The 22,792-nt window shown below is 37.5% G+C and overlaps 1 protein-coding gene across 21 annotated transcripts in view; it reads left to right on the top strand.

The window, feature by feature from the left end:
- Positions 1 to 22,792, top strand: part of SYTL4 (synaptotagmin like 4) — a 90,718-nt gene that overhangs the window by 42,263 nt on the left and 25,663 nt on the right. For 19 of the 21 annotated variants that reach the window (XM_032475249.1, XM_032475234.1, XM_032475240.1 and 16 more), the window contains one exon: positions 309 to 385. The exons of the other annotated variants lie outside the window; for them this stretch is intronic. The gene's annotated coding sequence lies outside the window, so the exon portion shown is untranslated. The remainder of the gene's footprint in view (positions 1 to 308; positions 386 to 22,792) is intronic. 21 annotated transcript variants of the gene reach the window in all.

The raw sequence follows: 22,792 nt of genomic DNA, 5'->3' as shown, positions 1-22,792 counted from the left end.
CCCGCACTGCTTTTGAACCTGGGACCACGCGGCGTCCCCTTCCCTGGCTTTATCTTGCCACCGTTCCAGCAGGGTGCGGGGGAGGGGGGCTGCTCCTGGAACGGGGTCCCCAGAGCTCTCTGGAGGGGCACAGAACTCTTCTGTCTTCTGTGATGGTTTGTAAACGTAAAGGGGCGGAAGAGATATGTCTCCAGCCCTTAACGTGAAATAAAGCGGTTGGGTTTTTTGGTGGTGAAACCATTTGGTTAGAATTTTGGTGACTTGAACAGGTGATCTGTTTCTCATCAACTAACCTTTTATTCCCCCAGTACCCTGCCTGCTTCTTCAGGACCAGAGGACCTAGCATTCCAAAATACTGCTTTCGACTGGATTGACCCTAGACCTTGTACGTTTGTGCCAGAAATTAGTTTTCAGAATACATCTTGTACCTCCTGTTTTTAAGTGGCTTCTTTTCTGTTCTTTCAGCTCCCGGCCCCCACCCCTCATAAGCCCATTAATATTAAGGTGTTAATGACGTTAAGTGTTTACCTGCTAGTCTGTGGAGAGAACAATATTTTATGCAAAGAGTTGAGGCCCTAATGAAGTTTTCTGCTATAGTCGTAGTTGCTGTTTTTTTTTTTAAAGCACCTGCTGGAAATCCTAGTAGAAAAAGACCACCATCTCACCAACATGGCTTGTGAGACTTTTCCTGGCAGAGGATGAACATTTCTGGTAGCACAATTTCAGGTGCCTCACTCTAGGTCAGAGTAGTGAAATGGAGTTTGGAGGCCCGTTCCTGGATAGTTGGCCTGTGAGTGTATGTGGTTGATGTATCTGGTTGATGCTCTCTGAGCTTTCCCCCTTAAAGGCTGCTACTAATAATGGCTGTTAGGGTCCATTGAGCCAGGCACGCGATAAATTCTTTGCATAATTATCTCACATAACCCTAATGATAACTCTGTGTGCTCGGCACTACAATTATAAGCATGCGATGATGAAAAGGAGACTCTGAGAGTTTAAGTGCTTCGCCTCAAATCACCCAACTGATGAGGGGTGGAGCTGGGCCATCTGACTGCACAGCTGTGTTCTTATCCCGTCACATCAGCTCTGCTGTCTTAGATGTTGGGAACATGGAATAGCTCACAGGTGAGGACTAAGTGATTAAACATTTCCCTTCCAAGCTGAAGCATAAGTTTTGGTCCTTCCCTCCACCTCAGAGGCACTGGGGAGACTGTGGACCAGTTACCTCACTGATGTCTTACTTACTTCGCTTCCAACACGGGGCCAGTTGCCACGTTGCCGCTGTAAGCACACACCCTTGGGTGTACCTGGTTGAATGAAACCTCTGGGGCTTTCAGCTCAGTAGGAATTGCCCTGAAGTTAGGAGAGGGTGACCCTGGATTCTAGGGATGTGCGCCTGACTCAACTTTTTCCTTTCTTGCTGGCTAGGGGGGAAATGAAGGTGTGGAAAGTGATAAGGATTTCTCAACAGCCTGGCCAGAGAGCCTGAGGGTGAATGTGTACTTGTTTTATCTTGAGATGGATGGAGTACCTTAGGCAGGGACACCAGTCCTCGAGAAAATGTCCTTCCTGATCCCACCTCTGGGTCTTTGCTGAAATTACTCCTTTCCTTTTCTTTATTTTTCCTGAAAAGATAACTTGCCACCCATCCCCACTCTCCTGCCATTAATTCCTATTCGTCTCTCAAGATTTAGCCCTAAAGTCATCTCCTTTGAGAAACCTTATTGAACACACAATTCCTTCCCCTAAGCAGAATGACCAGTTATCCTGTGTGCTAAAGCACTTTGTTTACACTTCAGGAAAATCCCTTAACACCTATCTTAGTTGGTTTTCCATCTGGAAGGTTGTAAACTCTTTAAGGGCAAGGTCTGGATCTTGGAGCTCCCTTTATCTTGATCGCAAGAGATGAACAAATATTTGTGCTAGGAACTGGGGATACCATTCCTTCAAGGGCCTGAGGTCAGGTGATGGTGGGATTGAAGTGCAGAAGACACCTTTTTGAGGCACGTGAAGTCTGACAACTAGGAGTTTGTATTTAAATGTCACCTTAGTAAGGCTGTCCCTAACCACCCTATTTAAATTTATAACTTCTTCCCTGAACATTCTATATGCCCCTTCCCCACCTTAGTACTCTAGTGTAATGTATTGTATATTTTATTCATTTTTCTTTCTTATTGTCTGTCCCTCTCCCCCCTCCATAATGTAAGTTCCATGTGGGCAGGGATTCCTGTCTTATTCTCCAGTGAACCCAGCATCCATCACAGAGCCTGGCACATCATAGGTGCTTGCTAATATTTGTTAATTGAAGTAATGAGTGACTTTACTGTTCTAGGAATTGGCACTCCTTTTTGCTCTCCTGGACCTAAGTGTCCCCAGTCTGCCCCAGGCCTGGTTCTCACACAGCTTTGCTTTGGCGATTACATGCCTGATGACAACTTTGACCCAGTTGGAAGTACTTCCTCTCTCGTTTTTTTAAGGCATGGGTCTCCAGATGGAGACTTCTGGAGTTTAAAGTGGAGGTGTGAAGATGCTGCGCTTCTTGTGGGTAGGAAGGGGGTGCTGCACTAAGAGGAGGGGGTGTGGATTGTCAGATGTCTTGAGGCATTTTAGGTATTTGGCGAGCTCAGGAAGAAGCTGGAGAAAGTTGCTGTGTGATCGGGAAGTGAACAGCCCAAAAGAATAAAAGATGCCAAACAAATTAAGCTTCTGGCCTCAAGTCACTCATAGCCTTCTAAGCATGAGGTTGTTATTGGGTTGTGAATTTTATGGAAAAGCCATTGCTGATTACTACTTGTGCAGTACTTGACTAGTTTTATGCTAGGAGAATCATACAATGTGAGGAGACCGTTATGTAACAGAAGAGAAAAAAGTACTATTCTAGTTAAATTTTTTGAAATATTCAGAAAGAAAAATGAGGTTAGGATCTTTTAAAAGACAGACTTAGAAGGAGTTGGGCCCTTGCTATGGCGGTAAATATGTGATTCTGCAGCATTTGATGTATGTTAACTTCTTTGAAACTCAAGTTTGTACAAAAAACTTCTGCTCAGCCTCCTCTTCTGTTCAGTTTATCCTCCCAATCTCTCAACAATGGAGTGACCCAGGGCTCAGTCCATGGACTTTTCTCTATTCAGAATCTTCCTAGAAGCACTCATCCAGCCCCATGGCTTTAAATACCATCTGTCTATAGACTCAGCATTCCCAAATTTATGTCTCTGACTCAAGTCTTTCTTCTAAGCTGCAGCCTCATATATCCAATGGCCTATTCCACATTTCTTATTGGATGTCAAATAGACATCTCAAACGAAACATGTCTGAAACAGAAGTCCCGATTCCCCTCAAGTCCCCAACCCCGTCCCTCAGCCTCCCCTATCTCAGTAAAATGGCACCATCCTCCATTCAGTTGCTACAACCAAGAACCTAGAGTCACCCTTGATTCGTCTCGTTCTCTCACCTTCTCCCCTCACCCAGTTCATCAGCGAGTCCCATCGACCTGAACTTCCAATCGTGCCACTGTATTCTGCCACATCTGCCTCTCCTCTGCCTATCACCCCGGTCTGAGCCACCACAGGCTGTGATAAGCATCTTTGCCCAATGCTCAATGATGCATATAAATATAGATGCACCCGGAAATATTTCTGTGGGATGGCTTTCTCGCAGGAGAATTGTTGGGTCAAAGGATATGTACATTTACAAATGTGAATAGGCATCGCAAAAGTGGCATCCAAGAGAATTTACACTCACACCATTGACAGGGCTTTTCCTCGTGCCCTTGCTGAGGATGGACAGTCTTTTTAATTTTTTGCCAATCTGATAGGTGAAAAACAGTAACTGATTTAACTTTCCTTTCTCTGGTTACAAGCGAGGCTGTGTCTTTTCATGTGTGTTAGCTATTTGTATTTTTCCTGAGACTTGCTCCTTGATATCCTGCATATTTTTCTCTGGGGTTCCATATTTCATTTGTTTATAAGAACACTATATTTATCAGGGATATCTACCCATTGCCTGTTATACAGTGCAAGTTTTTTTCTCTCTAGTCTGTCATAGGTCATAACTTTGTCCATGATGTGTACCCCTCTCGTAATCAGATAAAACATACTATAAAACATTTAAAAAACATGTTCATTAGATTTGGCAATTAGAAAGTCAATGACATCAGCGCAGCAGGAGGAGAGAAGGCAGATTGTAGAGGTTTGAGGAGTGAGCACTTAGAGGGACTGATAAGGAATATGAATACATTTGGAAGAGGCTTGGCTGTGATGGGAAGGAGAGTTTCCTATAGACAAGGGAGAAGGAAAGGTTGTTAATTTTGTTTCCTTTTAAATATAGGAGAGAGATGAGCCCATTTATGTGTAGATGGCACAGAGATCTTGATGATGCAAGGTCGCTGAGGAAGCAGGAGGGTGAGGGCTTCAGAGTGAAAGAGCTGGAAAGACTGGCCTTAGAGAAAGGAAAGTAGCTCTTGCATTGAGACCAGAGGGAAAGAAGGCAGGATTGGTAAAGCTGTGGAGAGGGACAGGGCTGTGGAAGGATAGGATTTTGAGGGAGCTCCCATCCAATGAGAGTGGTGAGGGATTGGAATAGCATTTGAGAGGAATGAATAGTGGAGCTCTTTAGAGGCAAATCATCCAGATTGCCACATCATAATGAGTCCAGAAAGGCTTGGACAACTTGAATTTGTCTCCCCAACAAGTCACAGAACCCTATTTCCATTTTTTTCCAACAGCACCCATCAGCCCAGGTATGGAAACAGAGTGCAGACGATCTAGTTTGGGGGATTTTTCTGGGTTGCTGTGACAGAAATATGAGAGGGCAGGAGATTGGACAGTGCTGCCCGAATAGTTGAAATGATGAATCACTGTGGATTTCATATCTGTGTCTATCTAAACCTACCTTGAACTCGAGTAATTCACAAGAGATGGAAAATTTTCGTGGTATCTGCTTTGTTTCTTGATTATAGCTCTGTCAGTTCAGGCATCAGAATAGCTTTAGTATCAGCGTCTTTAAACTGTTGCTTGCAATTTACTAGAAAGTATGGATTGACGTACTGACGACCAACAGTGTGCCAGTTTCTAGGCTAGGTGCTCGAGATGTAATGGAGAAGAAGGTAGACTCTGTCCTTTTTTTTTTTTTTTTTTTTTTGGTGGAACTTAGTAGGGGAGGTATGTGTTAAACAATGTATCATATAATCAATGATTTAATCGCAATTGTGGTAAGTTGTATGAAGTTCAGTTTTTTAGAAATCAAATCTAAATTTAAAACTGATTTACATTTGCCAACAAAGTATAAGAGTAATCCTTACATCCTCTCTTTTAAAAATTGAATATTGTCTTTAAAATATTGCTGAATTGATAGGCAAATATAAAAACATGTTTATTACCAGTAAGAGTGAAACTTTTTCTTTTTTTACATCTATTGGCCATTTGATCTTCCTCCTTTAAGAATTATCTGTTCATGCTCTTTGTTAATTGGACACTTACCTCTCCTTATTTTTAGAGATCTTTCTTTCCATGTTTGAAACCATTAACCACTCTTCTCTCTCTCCTGCCTTAGTTCTGGAAACACTAAAATATATTTTACCCAGTCTCCCTGGCCATTCCCTTTTGATCTCCTTTGAACTTCTTTCTTACACACTCTGGAAATATTGATGTGCTTAAGGCTCCTGACTATATTTTTATTACTTGACCCCATAAAAGATAACATAAAAGTCTTCCATTTTCCTTTCCACATCCCATTCCCCAGAGGTAACAATATTAAATTTGTATCTCTTCAGACATTTTTCATGTCCATATAAAGTATTTCCTTTCTTCTTTCCATCCACATATTCATCCATCCATCCATCCATCCATCCTGTCTGAAATTATATGTTAAAAATACAAATGAAATTATAACATATATGTTTTGCAGTATATTTTTTACTTAATATTTGTGGCACGCTTTCAATATCAGTATATATAGAACTACCTCTTTCTTTTTAACAGTGACATAGTAGTTCATTATTTGTATGTACCATAGTTTATTTAATCAGTTTCCTATTGATGTTTAAATCGTATGATTTTTTTTTGCTGGTTCAAACATTGAGTATCCTTATGATACATACTTGTACATCTACTTGAATATCAGTAGGATAAGTTTTTCAAAATGGAATGGCTTCATTGAAAAATGGTCAGTGTTGCTAAAGATTCAGAGAGGTCTATGATGATAAAGACTGACTACTGTCCATTGGGTTTAGGAGGTTCTTGGTGACCTTAGAGCAATTTCAGGGGAGTAAGGGGTGGTATAGTAGACTTCGATGGGTTGAGAAATGATTGGGGATATGAGGAAGTGAAGGCGGTGAATATGGACAATTCCTTAGAGAAATTTGGCTCTGAAGAGCAAAGAGAGGGTGGTAGTAGGGGAAGGATTGAGATCCAGAGAAGTTTTTTCTTTTCTTCTTTTTCTATCTTTCTTTCTTCTTCTTTTTTTAATTTAGTAGGACTTAGATGTCTCTAAAGGCTGATGGGAGGGAAGGAAATTTGATAGAGCAAGGTCCTTACAGGGTAAAGTCCTTATGCCAGGTGGGAGAGGATCCAGAATGAAGCGGAAGGATTACCTTTAAATAAGAGGAAAGGAAGAACAAAAGTGAATAGATGTATATTTTCCTGTGATGTAAGAGGAAAGATCATCCTCTTAGAACACAGGTTGAGGTGGGGTAGGGCATGGGTTGGAGCTTTGAGGTGCTTGAAGAAGGTTTGAAATAGTTATTGTGGTGAACCTGAGAGCAATCTAGGACCAGGGACGCATAGCTGAAGTGTCAGGCGGTGTTGAGGTGAACTTGGCGGCCAAGGATTCATATGGATAGCAATCTACCAGATTGTGATTTTTTTTCTCCAGTGAATCTCAGTAGTCCCAGTGTGGGCATAAAGCACAATAGTTGGGCTCTTCTAGGATTATGTTTTTATTAGATATTTGCAATGAAAATGGGTTCTTGAGAATATTGAAAAGAGTGCAGTTGAAACAAAGAATCCAAACTGTCTAGGAAAGGAAGTGAAGACAGGAAGGAGCTGACAGCAGAAGTGAAAGGGTCAGTGGAGGGCTCCCTCCCCGCCATGAGGTCTGAGAACCAGCATGGGGCTGGAGAAGGTCATTGAGTGAACAGGCTAGGACAGCGGGTTGTAGTCAGTGTGGAGTATTTGAATTAATGATATCAGATGTGGAGAAGTCCTGGGTACATAAGCTCTTGGGTGTGGCTGAATATGATATATGGCATTTTTGATGCCAGCTCATTCATTCAACAAATATTTATTGTGTACATATTATGTGCCAGACAGCACCCTAGGCACTGAAGGGTACAGAGATGTACAAAACAAAGTCCCCTGTCTTATGCAGTTTACTATCTAGTGGGGGAAATTATTCATTTTTATAAAATAAAAGGGCACCCTCATTGATATGCTGATGACTGAGTATGTAGTTCTATTTAGAACTAATAATAATTCCAAGGTCAAATATTTATGTAATGTATGTGAGGCTAGGAAAGTCCATCTAGACATTTTGAGTGCCTTGCTTTATTGTAAGTTTGTATTAACTGAATTATGAAAGTTCATATATCCTCCCCCTTTAGAACTTTTTAAGGTACTTTTATATGCTATGTCATAATTGAAGATAAAACAAACATACACATGCAATTTAAACATTTTAGCAGTCTTGAATTTTTTATACTTAAGTATTTTTTAAAAATTATTAGGACATTGCTTCTAGCTGTAGACCAGATGTTGATAATACATATACTAATCTTGTTCTAGGGATTTGATGTAATGTGTAAAGTAATTATGATTAAACAGTTTAGGAGGGAAAGAGAGCTTACAGTACATTAATATTTTATCTTTGTTTTTTTTAATAGTTAACTTTAAATTGAAGTATAGTTGATTTACAATGTTGTGTTAGTTTCTGGTATACAGCATTGTGATTCAGTTATATGTTTATATATTCTTTTTATTTTTTTTACAAATTTTTACAACATAGAATTTATTTTAAAACAAGATCACTTATGCCTCCTTGTAGTATGTCTTATCTGTTTCAACCAAATGTCTTTCTTAAAGTTAGTTGGTAAAAATTATTTTTGATAATATGTTGGATTTTTTTGGTTTGTTTTTAAGAGCGATTGCTCATTCCATATTCCTTTTTTTTTTAATTGAGTTATAGTCAGTTTACAATGTTGTGTCAATTTCTGGTGTACAGCACAGTTTTTCAGTCATACATGAATATACATGTATTTGTCTTCATATTCTTTTTCATCGTGAGCTACTACAAGATCTTGAATATATTTCCCTGTGCTAAACAGTATAAACTTATTTATCTATTCTATATATACCTGTCAGTATCTATAAATCTCAAACCCCTAGTCTGTCCCTTCCCACCCCCCACCCCCTGGCAACCACAAGTTTGAATTCTCTGTCTGTGAGTTCATTATAGGTTATTACAAGCTATAATTCTTATATATGCTATGTAGTAAGACCTTGTTGTTTACCTATTTTATATACAGTAGTTTGTATCTGCTAATCCCAAACTCCTAATTTATCCCTCCCCTTTTCCCCTTTGTATCTTTTTTACATTCTCCAGTTTATACCTACTCTTTTGTGTACATATACCCGTGTATATTTATTAATGTTTTATTTGTAAGAAATTAGCATTTGTTTTATGTCTTATAGGCCTTAAATAACCTTAAAATTATCTGCCACATGTACAGTTCAATTTAAGTTCAGCCACAGGTTATTTTACTGTGTTTAAGGATTCTGTGGCCATAGCTAAATCACAGCATCCCTAAAATTAAAAAAGAAACCGAATGCATGAAATCACAGTTATGTGTGAAGATGGGATGGATTAGTCATAAACCATCCTGATTTCTCATTTAAGGGGACTGTGTGGGTGATTTTCAGGTGGTGTCCTGCAAGAAAGAATTAGATACTTGCTAGAGTTCACTTTAGAAATCCTCACCATCTGTGACCCAGACAGGAGAAGAGGGTCTTCCCTACGGGGGTGCTGGTTTATCAAAGCTTGTTGACCAAGGAAAAATAGTAGCATTTCACATGATGGTGAGGCTTATTAAAAAATAATAATGTACCAGCTCTCACCAGACTGAAAAAAAGTGTTTTATGCATATAAATGACCTGGATTTTAAAGCATTCTGTTCTTTTAGTTGGGGATTTTTGATCTTTTTAAGCTTCTGGGCTGTTAAGGAAAGGGACTTTGGTAGAGAAGAGGATAAACTGTCCATTGTTCACCCCATTAACCTCATGGGGCTCTTCTGAGCCTGCCTGGCTCGATGAGAGGAAACTTCAAGTGTAGGTCTCGCAAGCTGGAAAGCCAAGTGGGATTTGTCTTAGTAAATACATTTCCCCTGTTGCCGAGGGGAGTGTTTGGACACATGATCTCATATTCTACTTCTACAGACCATGTTTATGGAAATCTGCCTTCTAGGATTGGTGTGGTAGGTTTAAGACACCTGGAGTTGCTGAGGAGGAGGGAAAAAAGGTGTGACATCATGAAAATAAGTCCACATTTCCATGTATCCAAATAACCACTCTGCAGGAGAAATATATATATTAAGACATCCCGCTTCCCTCTGGAACTTACTTTAGAGAAATATATATTATTTTAAGTGAGAATTTCTTCAAACCATTTATGAACAAAATTTGGTGGTAAATGGAAAGGTAACCATGTGGAGTCAATCTGGAGAAAACTGTCCCCACCTGTGTTTCTAAGAGCTAACAAAAGATTATATTTTAGTCACTCCCCCTGCATATGCTCCTGTCATCCTTTAGAAGGGGTGTCCTGGATGAGGAGAATGGGTCCTTTCCCATGTGTAGAGTTGCTCTGCCTGGTACACACTGTTGTGTGGGGAGGTCAGGGGATTGAGAAAGTAAGCTGGCCCATGGGCCTTTCAAATGTTCATCTCTTACTAGCTGAGGACTTTAAAAAAAACTCTACCTTCCAATTCCTGAGGGAAGAATGTCCCCTTTTTCAAATATTATCATGGATGGGCAATATTATCGGAATACGAAGAGACCGTATGGCACAGGGTTAAGAGCTCAGACTCTGGAATCAGACTGCCTGGGTTCAAAACCAGACTGTTCCTTATAGGGCATATGACCTTGGGCAAGTTATTTGCTCGAAGAGTGTCTCATTTTGCTCATTTGTAAAAGATAATATAGTACCTACCTTGTAATATGATTTTGAGGACTGCTAAATAACTTCATGTATGTAAAATGCTTAGAAAAGTGCTTGGTACGTAGTAAATATTATGGAAATGTTAACTGCTTTCTTCTTCATTTTCATCTTCCTCAGTTGGTAGATATATTAAAAGGAGCTGAAACTGCAAAATGCCTCAGTACATGCAAATTCCACTTCTGTAGAACCTATTTTGAAAAGGATTGAAGGTGACAAGAGAACCTTAGAGTAAAACCAAAAGCATAATCTTGTAAACTTGACAGCTAGTTATAGTTTCATTGTTAGGGAAACATAAAAAAACAACTTGGCTACCACAACACTTGAGAACGGAGCCCAATATGGGCAGGCCAGGGCATGTTGTCTGAGGCATGGATTTGCTTCATGGGTGGGCTTGTGGGGGTCTGGACCCCAGCTGACCCATGCGAAGCCTCAGTTGCCCTTTTGTTTTTGGAGCCTGGACTCTCTCTACTTTGTGTCCACTCTTGTTTTTCTTCTTTTTGATCCTATTTTTAAATTGTATGTTTGTTTTATGTATTTTTGTAAGCCACTTTAAATTCTGTCTGGAACAGTATATGAATAAATATCTTTTAAACTGATCATGTCTAATTACTAACATTTGCTTAATATTTATGCTTGTCAGCTACCTCCCTGCAGAGAGGTATGGTGACTTTCCATCTGGGCAAGAATACTGACTAGATTTCTCAAATTTCATAGTAAGATGTCAAAACTGCAATATGCTCATATATTTTCCAAAGCATATGGATACCAATAATAAAACTAAACAGCTACCCAAATTGGCTACTTTTTCAAGACCAACCATTATGCTGTTCCCTGTACTCATGATATATATACTTGAATCCTCACAGCCTCAGGCAGGAACTCTTATTATTAATCACCGTTTTTACAAACGGTGAAACTGAGACTCTGGGAGATTGAATAACTGGCCCAAGGTCACACAGCTAAAAAACTAGTGAAGCTATGATCTGAACCTAGCTCCCAATCTAGTGCTTGTAGGCACTATTCTATGCTATACTGCTCTTAATTAGAAATCTAACACATCAGAACTCCACGTCCTAGTAGAAGAGGCTGTTCTGTGTTATAGAACATTCACAAGTCCTGTAGGTTTTACCTTAGTGTTGAACCCTTTTCATCTCTACTACCGCTGCCCTCTACTTTGGGCCCTCATCCTCTTCCTCCTGGATTTATACCACAACCTCCTCAAATCTATATACTGCATAACTGCCAGAGTGATCTAACAAGTCCTTGCCTTACCTAAAACTCTTCAGTGGTTCCCATTGTCAAAGGCTAATTATCCATGTTTCTGAGCGTAGCATATCAAGGTCCTCCCCACTATGTGATATGATCCCCGCCTGCCTCTTCCACACCCTCTCTTACAATTTGCTATACAGTCTCACTGCTTGCCTATACCACATTGCTTTATGCCTCTGAGATTTTGCTTTTGTAAATGCTGTGCCCTCTACCTGGTTAACCAACTGATAGACATTATTTACAGCCAGTTCCTGTACTACTGCTTGTATTTCTTTCTAGTCCTTTTCCCCCAAGCTGGACTAAGTACCCCACCTTGGCATTTTCATAATACCCTGTGTGTATATTTCTTTGATTACCATGTTCCTTTATGATTATCTATTGAAGTATCTCCTTTGATAGACCATATGTTCTTTGTGGACAGGTGCTCTGCATTATTTTGTCCTTAGCCAGCTAGCACAGCACTTAGCCCATAGTTGGCTCTCCTACCTAGTGAGCATTCTGTAAACAGTGCAGAATACAGAGCTCCAGGTCAGGGGAAAAAGTAGGATTTTGAAGGGCTGAAACCACATAAACCTCCCAGGACAGGAGAGGGAAGTCTCACAGAAGAACCTTTGGGGCCAGATATATTTGCATTATTTAATCTAGGGGCCAGAAGGGACTTGAAGGAGTGGGAGTGGGGTCTGTATCCAAGAGAACTTGAAAAGATCTGAGAAACCAGACCTAAAAGCTTTGCAGTTTGAATCTACCTTAAATTTGCCTGAGTGGCCTTGACTAGATATTGAAGACAGACACATTTTAATAAACAGATTTAAAGTTCTTTTCTTGGAGGACATCACCCTAAAATTGAAAGGGACAATTGGTAAAATAACCAACATGGTATCCCAGTGTAAACATTTTGTTGACTGTAAGCAATGTTGCATGCTCACTCAGCTATTACCAACCAAAAAGATATTCTCAGTTGCTGCCTTTGTGTGTAGGTGGCTGGATCCAAACAAGGGGATTTAGGGAAGCCCTGCACCCCTGGAAGCTTTCTTTTCTACATGGAATCTTTTATGTGTGTTTGTGTGTGTGTGTGAATTCTGCAGGTTCATCACATAACTTGTTTTGGTTTCATTTTTCTATGCTCTAAAATCCACTCTCTTTTACCTTTAGATTTTCAAATAATTATGTCTTTTTTTTCCCGAAAGTGGGATGGATTTTGCTAGTTATGCTTCACTCATGTTTTGGAAACCCATACACAAGATAGGTATTAATTCTGACAGTGCTCGATTGGTCTGTTTCAGATACTGTAATTGCCTTGGTCACAACTAGTTAATAGAGTCCACTTCGAAATGCACCTTATGGCAGCCCAAATCCTTATTCATTATTCTGCCCTACTTGCATCAGGGCAACTGCGTTAGAGTCATCAGAATGATTTATTCTTTCCTAACTAACATATATCATAACTATATGCAAGCAGAATCTCGATAACACATGACAATTCATAAAAATGGTTTCTCCTCACTCTCCTTTAAGTAAAGCGTTTCCCAACTTTTTTGATCACTTTCCCTTACCACCAAAAATTTTGATCACCCCATATATATATATATATATATATATATATATATATATATATATATATATACTTACAAACTATATATTTACCACTGTACTAATACTATATATTGTCAGGCATTTAAAAAATAGAAATAAAGAAGGATATGAGATGAAATGAACACTGTTTAAGATTAATTTTAATATTTATTAATGGTATAACAACCTTTGCTCTCATTTTGATGAGAGCAGTGACATTGTGTTCTTCATTTAAACAAAATCTTGGTTTATGATACAGCTACCTGAAGGTCTTATTCTAAGTTGTTTATTTTTATACTTGATTTTAATGACTGTTATAGCTGAAAAAAAGATACCTCACAAAGCATAGATTTAAAATAAAAGAAGTGCATTGTTGGATGCACTTACTAAATAATGATACCCATATTATAGTTTCAGGAGACAGTTACGCAAACTTTTTTTTTTGCTGTTCCATCTTCCTAGGTCTGAGTGTGCTGTCTTTTCCCAAATGGTTTTTAACAAATGGTTTGAAACTCACTGAAATTCTTCATCTGGAAGAGTTAGAACTTAAAATACATCTCTTAGGCAACAAAATTAAATAATATTTGGAAACATTTTCAAATCTACTCTGTATTATCTCTTCTTTATAAAAAGCCTCTTTGACATAAAACAACATTTTATTGTTTGAATGCATTTAAAATCTCCTACTGCCTTATAGGTATTCTGAGATTGTAAAACCGCTGATTACAAGAAGGTTTAGTTACATTTAATCCTAACACTTTAAAAAGCAACTTTATTGAGGTATAATTTGCAGACAATAAACTGTGCATATTTAAAGTATACAATTTGATAAATTTTGACATCTTTATATACCCATGAAACCATTACCAAAACCAAGATAGGAAGCATATCCATCACCTTCAAAAGTTTCCTTGTGCCGTTTTGTAATCCTTCCTTCCTGTTCCTCTCTGTATTATACCCCTCTTCTCCAACAACCACTGATCTGCTTTCTGTCACTATAGATTAATTTGCATTTTCTAGAGTTTCCTGTAAATGAAGTCATGTAGTATGCATTCTTTTTTTTCTGATTTTTTTCAGTCAGCATAATTATTTTGAGATTCATCCATATTGCTGTGTGCATCAGTAGTTCATTCCTTTTTATTGCTGAGTAGTATTCCCTTGTGTGGATATACCACAATTTAAAAAATCCAGTCACCTCTTAATGGGCATTTGAATTATTTCTAATTTTCAGCTATTATGAATAACGCTGTTATTAGCAGTCACATGCTAGTCTTTGCATGGACGTATGCTCTTTTTCTTGGGTTAATACCTAAAAGTGGAAAGGCTCAGTCATATGGCAGATAAATGTTTAACTTTTTGAGAAACTACTAAAACGTTTTCTGATGTGGTTGTACTATTTTGCATTCCCACTGAGTTCCAGTTGCTTCAAATCTTGGCCAACATTTGTTACATTTTAAATTTTAACCTTTCTAATAAGTGCATAGAAGTATTTCATTTTGATTTTAGTTTGCATTTCCCTAATGATTAATGTTGTTCAGCATCTTTTAAGGTACTTATTTACTATTTATATATCTTCTTTGGTGATGTGTTTGCTTAATTTTTTTGTTTATTTAAAAAGTTGGGGTTATTTGTTTTTATTAAAATATAGGGTTTCGAGAGTTATTCATATGATCTGGATACAAGTCCTTAACAGTTACACTATTTGCAAATATTTTCTTCCAGTATATGGTTTGTCTTTTTATTTTCTTATCAGCATCTTTCAAAGAACAGAGTTTTTAGTTTCAATGAAGTCTATTTTAGCAAGTTCTGGACCATGTCTTAGGTGTCATATCTAAGAAATCTTTATTTTTTTGCATATGGATATCCAGTTTTCCCAGCACTATTTGTTGAAAAGACTATATTTCTCCACTGAATTCCCTTGTATCTTTATCAAAAATCAAGTGACTGTAAACATAAGGATTTATTTCTAGACTATTCTCTTCCAATCATCTATTTATCTATCTGTATGCCACTACCACACTCACTTGATTACTGTAGATTTATAGTAAGTCTTGAAATCAGGTTGTGTAAGTCTTACAACTTGGTTCTACATATGTTTTGAGCCTCACAATATATTGGATATATATATTTTTTTGCTTTAAAGAGTCAGTTATATTTTTTAAGGAAATTTAAATAAGAAAAATTTTTACCTACATAGTTAACTATAAAATGTGTTCTTCATTACTTTTTGTAGACCCATATTTCTATCTGGTATTATTTTTCTTATGTTTGAAGGACTTCCTTTAACATTTTTTGTAGTTGCAGGTCTGCTGGTGATTAAATCTTTCAAGTTTTGTATGTTTGAAAAAGTCTTTATTTCGCTTCTGTTTTTGAATGATATTTCACTGGGATTAGAATTCTAGGTTGACAAGTTTTTTTTTCCTTTCAGTATTTTAGAAATGTTCCACTGCCTTCTCATTTGCATTGTTTTCAGTGATAAATTTGCTTTCATCATCATCTTTGTTTCTCTGTATGTAACATGTTGTTCCTGTCCCCCACCTACTACCCGTTGGCTGCTTTTAAGATTTTCTCGTTATCTCTGGCTTTAAGAAAAATGACTATGGTGTGCTAAATGGTGTAGTTTTCTTTCTTTTTCTTGTGTATGAAGTTCATTGAGCTTCTTATATCTGTGAGTTTATAGTGCTCACCAAATTTAGAAAAATTTTGGCCATTATTTTCTCAAATATTTTCTTAGTGCCCCCATTTCCTTTGGTGACTCCAATTACATGCATATTAGGCAGCTTAAAGTTGTTCCACAGCTCATTAATGCTCTTTTTTTTTTTTTGATCTTTTTTTTTTCTTTCTGTTTCATTTGGATGATTTCTATTGCTATGTCTTCAAGTTTGCTAATCTTTTCTATTGTGATGTATAATCTTCTGTTAACCCAATTCTGTGTATTTTTTCATCACGGACATGTAGTTTTTTTCTCAAAGTTTGATTTGGATCTTTTTAAAATAACTTTCATGTGTTTAACATTTTAAAATTTGGAATACAGCTGTAATAACTGTTTTAATGACTTTGCTAATTCTAACATTTGTGTAGTTCTTCATTTATTTTTGATTGATTTTTTTCTCACCATGGACTGCATTTTCCTACTTTTTTGCATGCCTGTTAATTTATTGGGTATCAGGTGTTGTAAATTTTACCTTGTTGAATGCTGCATATTTTTATATTACTACAAATATGCTTGAGCTCTGTTCTAGGATGCACTTGAGTTACCTGGAAACAGTTTGATCCTTTCAGGCTTTTCTGTTTAGATTTGTTGGGCAAGACCAAAGCAGTACACAGTCTAGGGCTAATTATTTCCCATTGGAGGCAAGACCCTTTTGAGTACTCTGCCCAGTGCCCTGTGAATCATGAGATTTTCCAGTTTGACTGGTGGAACAGGCACTACTCCTGGTCCTGTGTAAGCGACGGGCACTGTTATTTTGAATCCTTTCAGCTAGTTCTTTCTCTGGCCTAGGGTAATTTCCTCACAAGCATGCCATGTGCTGATCAGTCCCTTGCTGAATACTTGAGACCCTGTGCAGCTCTCTGAAGACCTCTCTCTGTGTGGCTCTCTCACGTATTCTGGCCAGACTCTCAGCTCTGTCACCTCAACTCAGGGAGTTCACCAGGCTCTGCCTGGATTCCTCCTCCCTGCACGATGGTCTGGAACTCTCTCAAGACGGTAAGCTTGGAAAATCAGAAGGCCTACCCTATTTGTTTTCTGTTTCTCAGGGATCACTGTCCTCCATTGCTTGATATTCAGTGTCTTGAAAACCACTATTTTATATATTTTATCCATTTGAAGCAGGGTGGGCAGTTTGGGCAGGGTAAAGATCCAACCTTGGCCAGAAGTAGAAGGCCACTGACATTTTATAATCCCAAATTTTCATGACTAATTAGAATTTGTAGCCCATTTTTAATTCTCATCTTTCAAAAATGTATACACCATCATGTTTCTTAATACAGCTAGATCAGTTCTAAATATCTGCTCAAAAGTATATAGAATCTGACATGCAGCAATGTAAATCTTTTCACATCACTCATCAGTTTCTGTGTAAAACATAGTATCATTTGCTTAATAGCAGCAACTTAATTCAGCGATTCTTGGTTAAACTTATATCCTTCGAGAGACACTGGTTCACTTTTTCATTTTCAGTGAGGTATAAATTTTACTAAAATTGTCCATTGCCCTTGGCCCAAACAGCAAAATGCATTTATCATATTACTTTAGTGGAACATGACTGATGATGGAATAGAATTTGTTTGCAAAACCATCACATAATTACTGCTTGTAGGTTTACAGGAATAATTTAATACCAGTTCAGCCTTTTTGCCCTTGAGCATGGGTCAATTTTTCTGGAATTCTCTGTCATCTCTAAAGTTGTCAGCAGTTTCTTACTTTTAAAAAAAAAATGCCTGAAACTTTAAATGGTGCCTAAATGAAGTATAACTCCCAATTCATCTGCTTTCTTTAATAGAAAATAAATGTCATTTGGTAAGACTGAGTAAAGCCTTAAAGCACAAGTGCACATATAAAAATTGACAAAATAAAAATAACTAAAACTTATAGCTCACCCTCTGTGTTCACATTAATTTAAACACTTTACATATTTTAGAAACTCACTGAATCTTTATAACAAGCCCAAGATGGTAGGTACAGTTACTATCTTCCTTTTACAAATGAGGAAATTGAAGCACTGAGAGGTTTAGTAACTTGCCCAAGGTCACAGAGCTTGAAATTGGTGAAGCTGGGATTCAGATTCAGGCAGTCTGGCTGCAGAGGCCATGCTTTTAACCATGACACCATACTGCCTCAGGAACATAAAAACATTTTTCTCTCAGCTTTATTACCACTCTTCAGTTTCTGTGAGTTTTAGTTTAAACATATAAATACAAATAGATTTCTTGGTGAAGACATTCGGTAAACATTTATTGAACTCATACTGTGTATCAGACACTGCCAAGTAAGCTCCTGGGGGTGTGAATTCCACATACAGTGCCTGCCTTCAAGGAAGCCACATCTAGTAGAAGTTTGAGTTTGAGCATGAGTATTAACCATCTTCACATTTATATGTGGACTGCATGTTTGGGAGAGGAAGGGATACCAATGTTCCCAACAAATTAAACATAGCAAAATCTGTTTTTTTATTTGCTGCCCAGTGCAGGAACATTATTTGGTGTTTTTCTAATTCACATCAGTTTCCCTTTTGGGAACACCACAGTGATTTTAAAGCTAGGTACTGTTCTTACAAGGAATTCTATATTTTTGAAATTGTTTTTATATTTTAGGCCCTTGCCCAAGGTCATATAACTAATAAATATCTCTGTTCTATTCAACTGGTCTTCAGAATTTAAAATAATTGGAGAACACTCTCCCTACTCCTTCTTGAAAACTAGCTGTGTTAGTGTGGGTGTTAATGTTTATATATTAATTATTATCTCCTAATCTACAGGATTAGGGTATAAATTGGATATATCCATTTGGATAAATAATTCTACATATGTTCACTATATCAAAATTATTGTGTTGTTCAAATTGTGTATATATACACACACACACACATGCACACACACACACACACCAAGTTTTTATTTGTTTGTACTATCAGTAATTGAGAGAGGCATATATTAACCTCCCATTTTGATGGTAGATTTTTCAGTTACCTCTTAACTTTTGTAAGTATTTGCATTAAAATAGTATCCTGAATTTTAAGCAATAAATACGTGTAATTTTCTAACTAAACAAACCGTCTTTTCTAAAATATCTTCTTGTGAGCATGAAGTTTCATCTGAGTCTTGACACCCCAGGACTAACATGGAACCAGTTGTCCATTAGAGCTCGGGTTCGGACACTCATGTTAGCTGTGGTCTTCTCAGTAGATAATCCTTACCCTTTTGACCACATACCTGTGACTGAATTTCAGTGAAGGGCTTTCACAAGTTTTCTTGGGCTTTAATTTCTTCACTAAGTCCTAGTATCTTTCAATTGGGAGAATATGAAAGATCGCATATTTTCTAACCTCAAATCTGCCTGGTTTTCTTATTTGTGCCTCCATTATTTTTCTGAGTTATATTTTTTAGAATGTGACATGCCGTTTACCATAAAAATGTAGCACTTAACTCATTGCATATGAAAGCATTATTTTTATTCCATGTTTTCCTTTTTGAATTTCTAGAAGACATTCTCTCTTATGATAAAGGCATGGTGGTGGTGGTGAGGCAGGCAGCAGGTTTCTTCTTCAAGATATTAATGATAGATTTAGTACAATTATGATTTCTTCTTTAGCCTGTGAGTTATTAAGAAGTGTCCTTGGGAGGAGGGTAATAATGGCAGTAGTAGAGTGCATGTCTAGCATCCACAAGGTCCTGGGTTTAATCCCCAGTACTTCCATTAAAAAAGATAGATAAATAAACCTAATTACCTCCTCCCCCCCAAAAAAAACTACAAAAAATGTCTTTAAATTTCCAAAAAGGATTGGGGTTAAATATTATCTTTTGTTATTGATTTCATATTCGGTTTCCTTGAGGTCAGAGACCATGGTCTGAGAATGGTTTCTTTGAAATTTACTGACTTGCATTATAACCTAGTACATGGTCATTTTGGGGGGTAAATGTTCCATATGCTTGAAAAGAATGTGATCTCCAATTAGATATAGAATTCTACATATGTTCATTAAATCAAGCTTACTTTGTTTTTCAACTGTCTATATATTTAATAATTTTTATCTGTTTGTACTATTAATAATTGAAAGAAGTATGTTAATCTCTCTCTTTTTTTTTTTTTTACAAATTCTATGCTATTTTATTTGTGGACTACAAGTTATAGGTATAGTGCTAGATAATTTACATATACTAAGTCATGTTTTTAAAAAATTGAAGTATAGTTGATGTACAATATTATGTAAGTTACAGGTATACAATATAGTGATTCACAATTTTTAAAGGTTATACTCCAATTATAGTTAAAATATTGGCTATATTTCCCATATTATACAATATATCCTTGTAACTTACTTTATATAATCTCCCATTTTGATGGTCAGTTTTTCAATTTCTCTAGTTGTGCATAATATTCCTTTATATATTTGGAGGTGTTTCATTAGTGCATATTAATAAAACATACTAGGTTAATTTACTCTGTGTAGTGATCTAATCTTTTATAATGCTTTTATTGTCTCGAAGTTTTATTTTTTAGGTATTAATATAACTACCTCAACTTTCTCTTGGTTAGCCTTTACCTGGTATATCTTTTTTGTATCTTTTTTACTTTCAATCTTTCCCAGTCTAGATGTGTCCCTTGTGAAATGTCACATACCTGGATTTTTAAATTTTATATAGTCTGTTAACCTCTGTATTTTAGAGGATGAATTTTGCTCATATATGTTTTTTATGTTTATTGATATATTGGAGCTTGTTTTTTTTTTTTACCATCTTAACTTTTGCTTTTTATTTGCTTCACTTTTTTCTGCGCTTTTTCTCCTTGTCTTCAAAATTTTTTTTCTTATTTTATTTTCCCCACTACTGATTTTGCAAAATTGCATCTCAAGTGAGCTGGCTGGTAACAGGGTTAATGTTAGTAATAGCAACCCATGGTCGAGGGTGGGGTTGGGGGTGGGATGTGCTTTTCTAAAAGGAGCCGGATTGGAAAGTGATGGGGAGAAATGGAAGAGAGCTGATGGAAGTCATGGCTGATGGATTCTGAAAATGTTTTTTGACAAGTATGAAACAAGGATGTCTGATAGGAACTGGGGAAAGGGGAAGTGGGAGTGTGAGATGAATGAAGGCTTAAAATAGAACCTGAAGGAACTAGTAAGGGAACTGAACTAAAGTATGTAAAAAGGTTTGTGGGTGACAAGGAGGGTCCAGCTCAGATTGTAGACCAGGAATTATGTAGGACCTGCATATAGGAGCAGACAAGGCAGACTGTAGCATTTGTATAGGTTTGGGTTTTGATGGGCAGTTGCTGCAGAGGGATGAAGGTACATGGATATGGAAGATATTGGTGAGACTGGTTCAGATGTTGAGCCATCTGAAGTCTAGGATGGGTAAGGAAGGAAGATAGATCAGCAGGAGGCAAGTAGACCAAGGGACAATGGAGGGTGGGTTCAAGAGACTGTGGTCTTGATGAAGTTGAAGAGCAGGTATAGTGGGAATGAGATGTGACCAAAAAGTAGAGATTCTTTTTTTTTAGTTTTTAATTGAAGTATAGTCAATTGAATTGAAGTTATACATATACATACATATTTATGTATATTTTTTCAGTTTCTTTTCCATCACAGCTCATTACAAGAAATCAAATACAGTTCCCTGTGCTATGCAGTGGGTTCTTGTTGTTTATCTATTTTATATATAGTAATGTGTATCTGTTAACTCCAAACTCCTAATCTATCCCTCCACCCTGAAAAGTAGGGATTCTTGAATTTAAGATTTCAGTTGTGGGGGCAGTTCTGGTTGGTCAAGTATATGAGTGAAAAATAAAGGGGAGATGTACAGTGTATTTTCTTATTGTGCTATCTTTGTTTCCTCAGTCATGTTCTTAATTCTTTGTCTTTTACTATTACTTGGTCTCATTATTGTGCAAACGTGACTGTCTCATCACAGAACTCTGCTGCCTCTCTACAAACACCAGTTTTCTAAAAAATCTGGTTTTGTTCTCATTTCCTGTGTGCCTATGCCATCCTTGGTCTTGAATTGCCAGGCAATTGGTGATACCTGTTTTATCCAGGAGGCACTGATTTTGTGGCCAGTGCTTCAGCTATAATCACACATATGGGAATTCATTTTCACAGTGCTTTTGATTGCTGTGTTCAGTATTTTATAATTGCTTTGGCCATGATCCTGCCTGGGACAGAGCCAGTAGAGCACCAGCTCTAGAATCAGATTGTCTGGGCTTGAATCCCAGCAACTGCAATTACTTGCTGTTTATTCTTGGGCAAGTTAATCTAACCTCTCCTGAGTCCTCATCTATAAACGATGGATAATAATAGTACCTTATTCTTGGCATTGATGTGATGATTAAATCAGTTAATGTGTGTGAAGTGCTTGTTGCCTGGCATATAATAAATTCTCAATAAATGGAACTGTTGGGGTGATGATGACAGTGATGATGATCAATAATAGTGGTGGCATATGTAACACTATGTGCCGAATATTGGGTTCGGTACTGGGTGAGATACATAGAAGAATACTGAAAAAGTCCTTGTTTGAGAATATATGGAGTGTATATATTCTCCTTGAGGATAAGAACTAAGATTTCCTCAAGACTGCCTAAGAAAGAGCCTGTGAAAGAGGCTTAGCATCTTATAGTTCAATAAAAACCAAGAAATAGCCAAGTCAAGAAAATGTTGAGATTTCAGGAACCTGTATAGCTTTGCTGTGTTGTTTATACCCTCTATTGTCCTGTTGGTAATTAGTTTTAAAAGTGAAAAGGGATTGTTGTCTAGTTTCAAGGGAGAGTAGAGACGGTAAGTATGATCCTCATTTTCTTTCTCACCCTCTGACCATCCTGGGCTCTTTGACTCCCGTGACTGCCAAATATCTATTTTCAGACACAGTCTCTCTTCCTGAGGTCCAGCCTTATGGCCAACTACCTCTGGAACCTAATTATCTTGTTCACATGGAGGATGCAGCACAAACTCAATATGACTAAAAGGAAACTTCTTGCTTTACTTCCACACCTGTTTCTTCTCTTACAGCCCTTATCACTGTTAGGACTGTCACC

This window comes from Camelus ferus, chromosome X (assembly GCF_009834535.1).
Source record: "Camelus ferus isolate YT-003-E chromosome X, BCGSAC_Cfer_1.0, whole genome shotgun sequence".
NCBI classification, from domain to species: domain Eukaryota; kingdom Metazoa; phylum Chordata; class Mammalia; order Artiodactyla; family Camelidae; genus Camelus; species Camelus ferus.
This window is presented reverse-complemented; position numbering and strand designations above follow the sequence as displayed.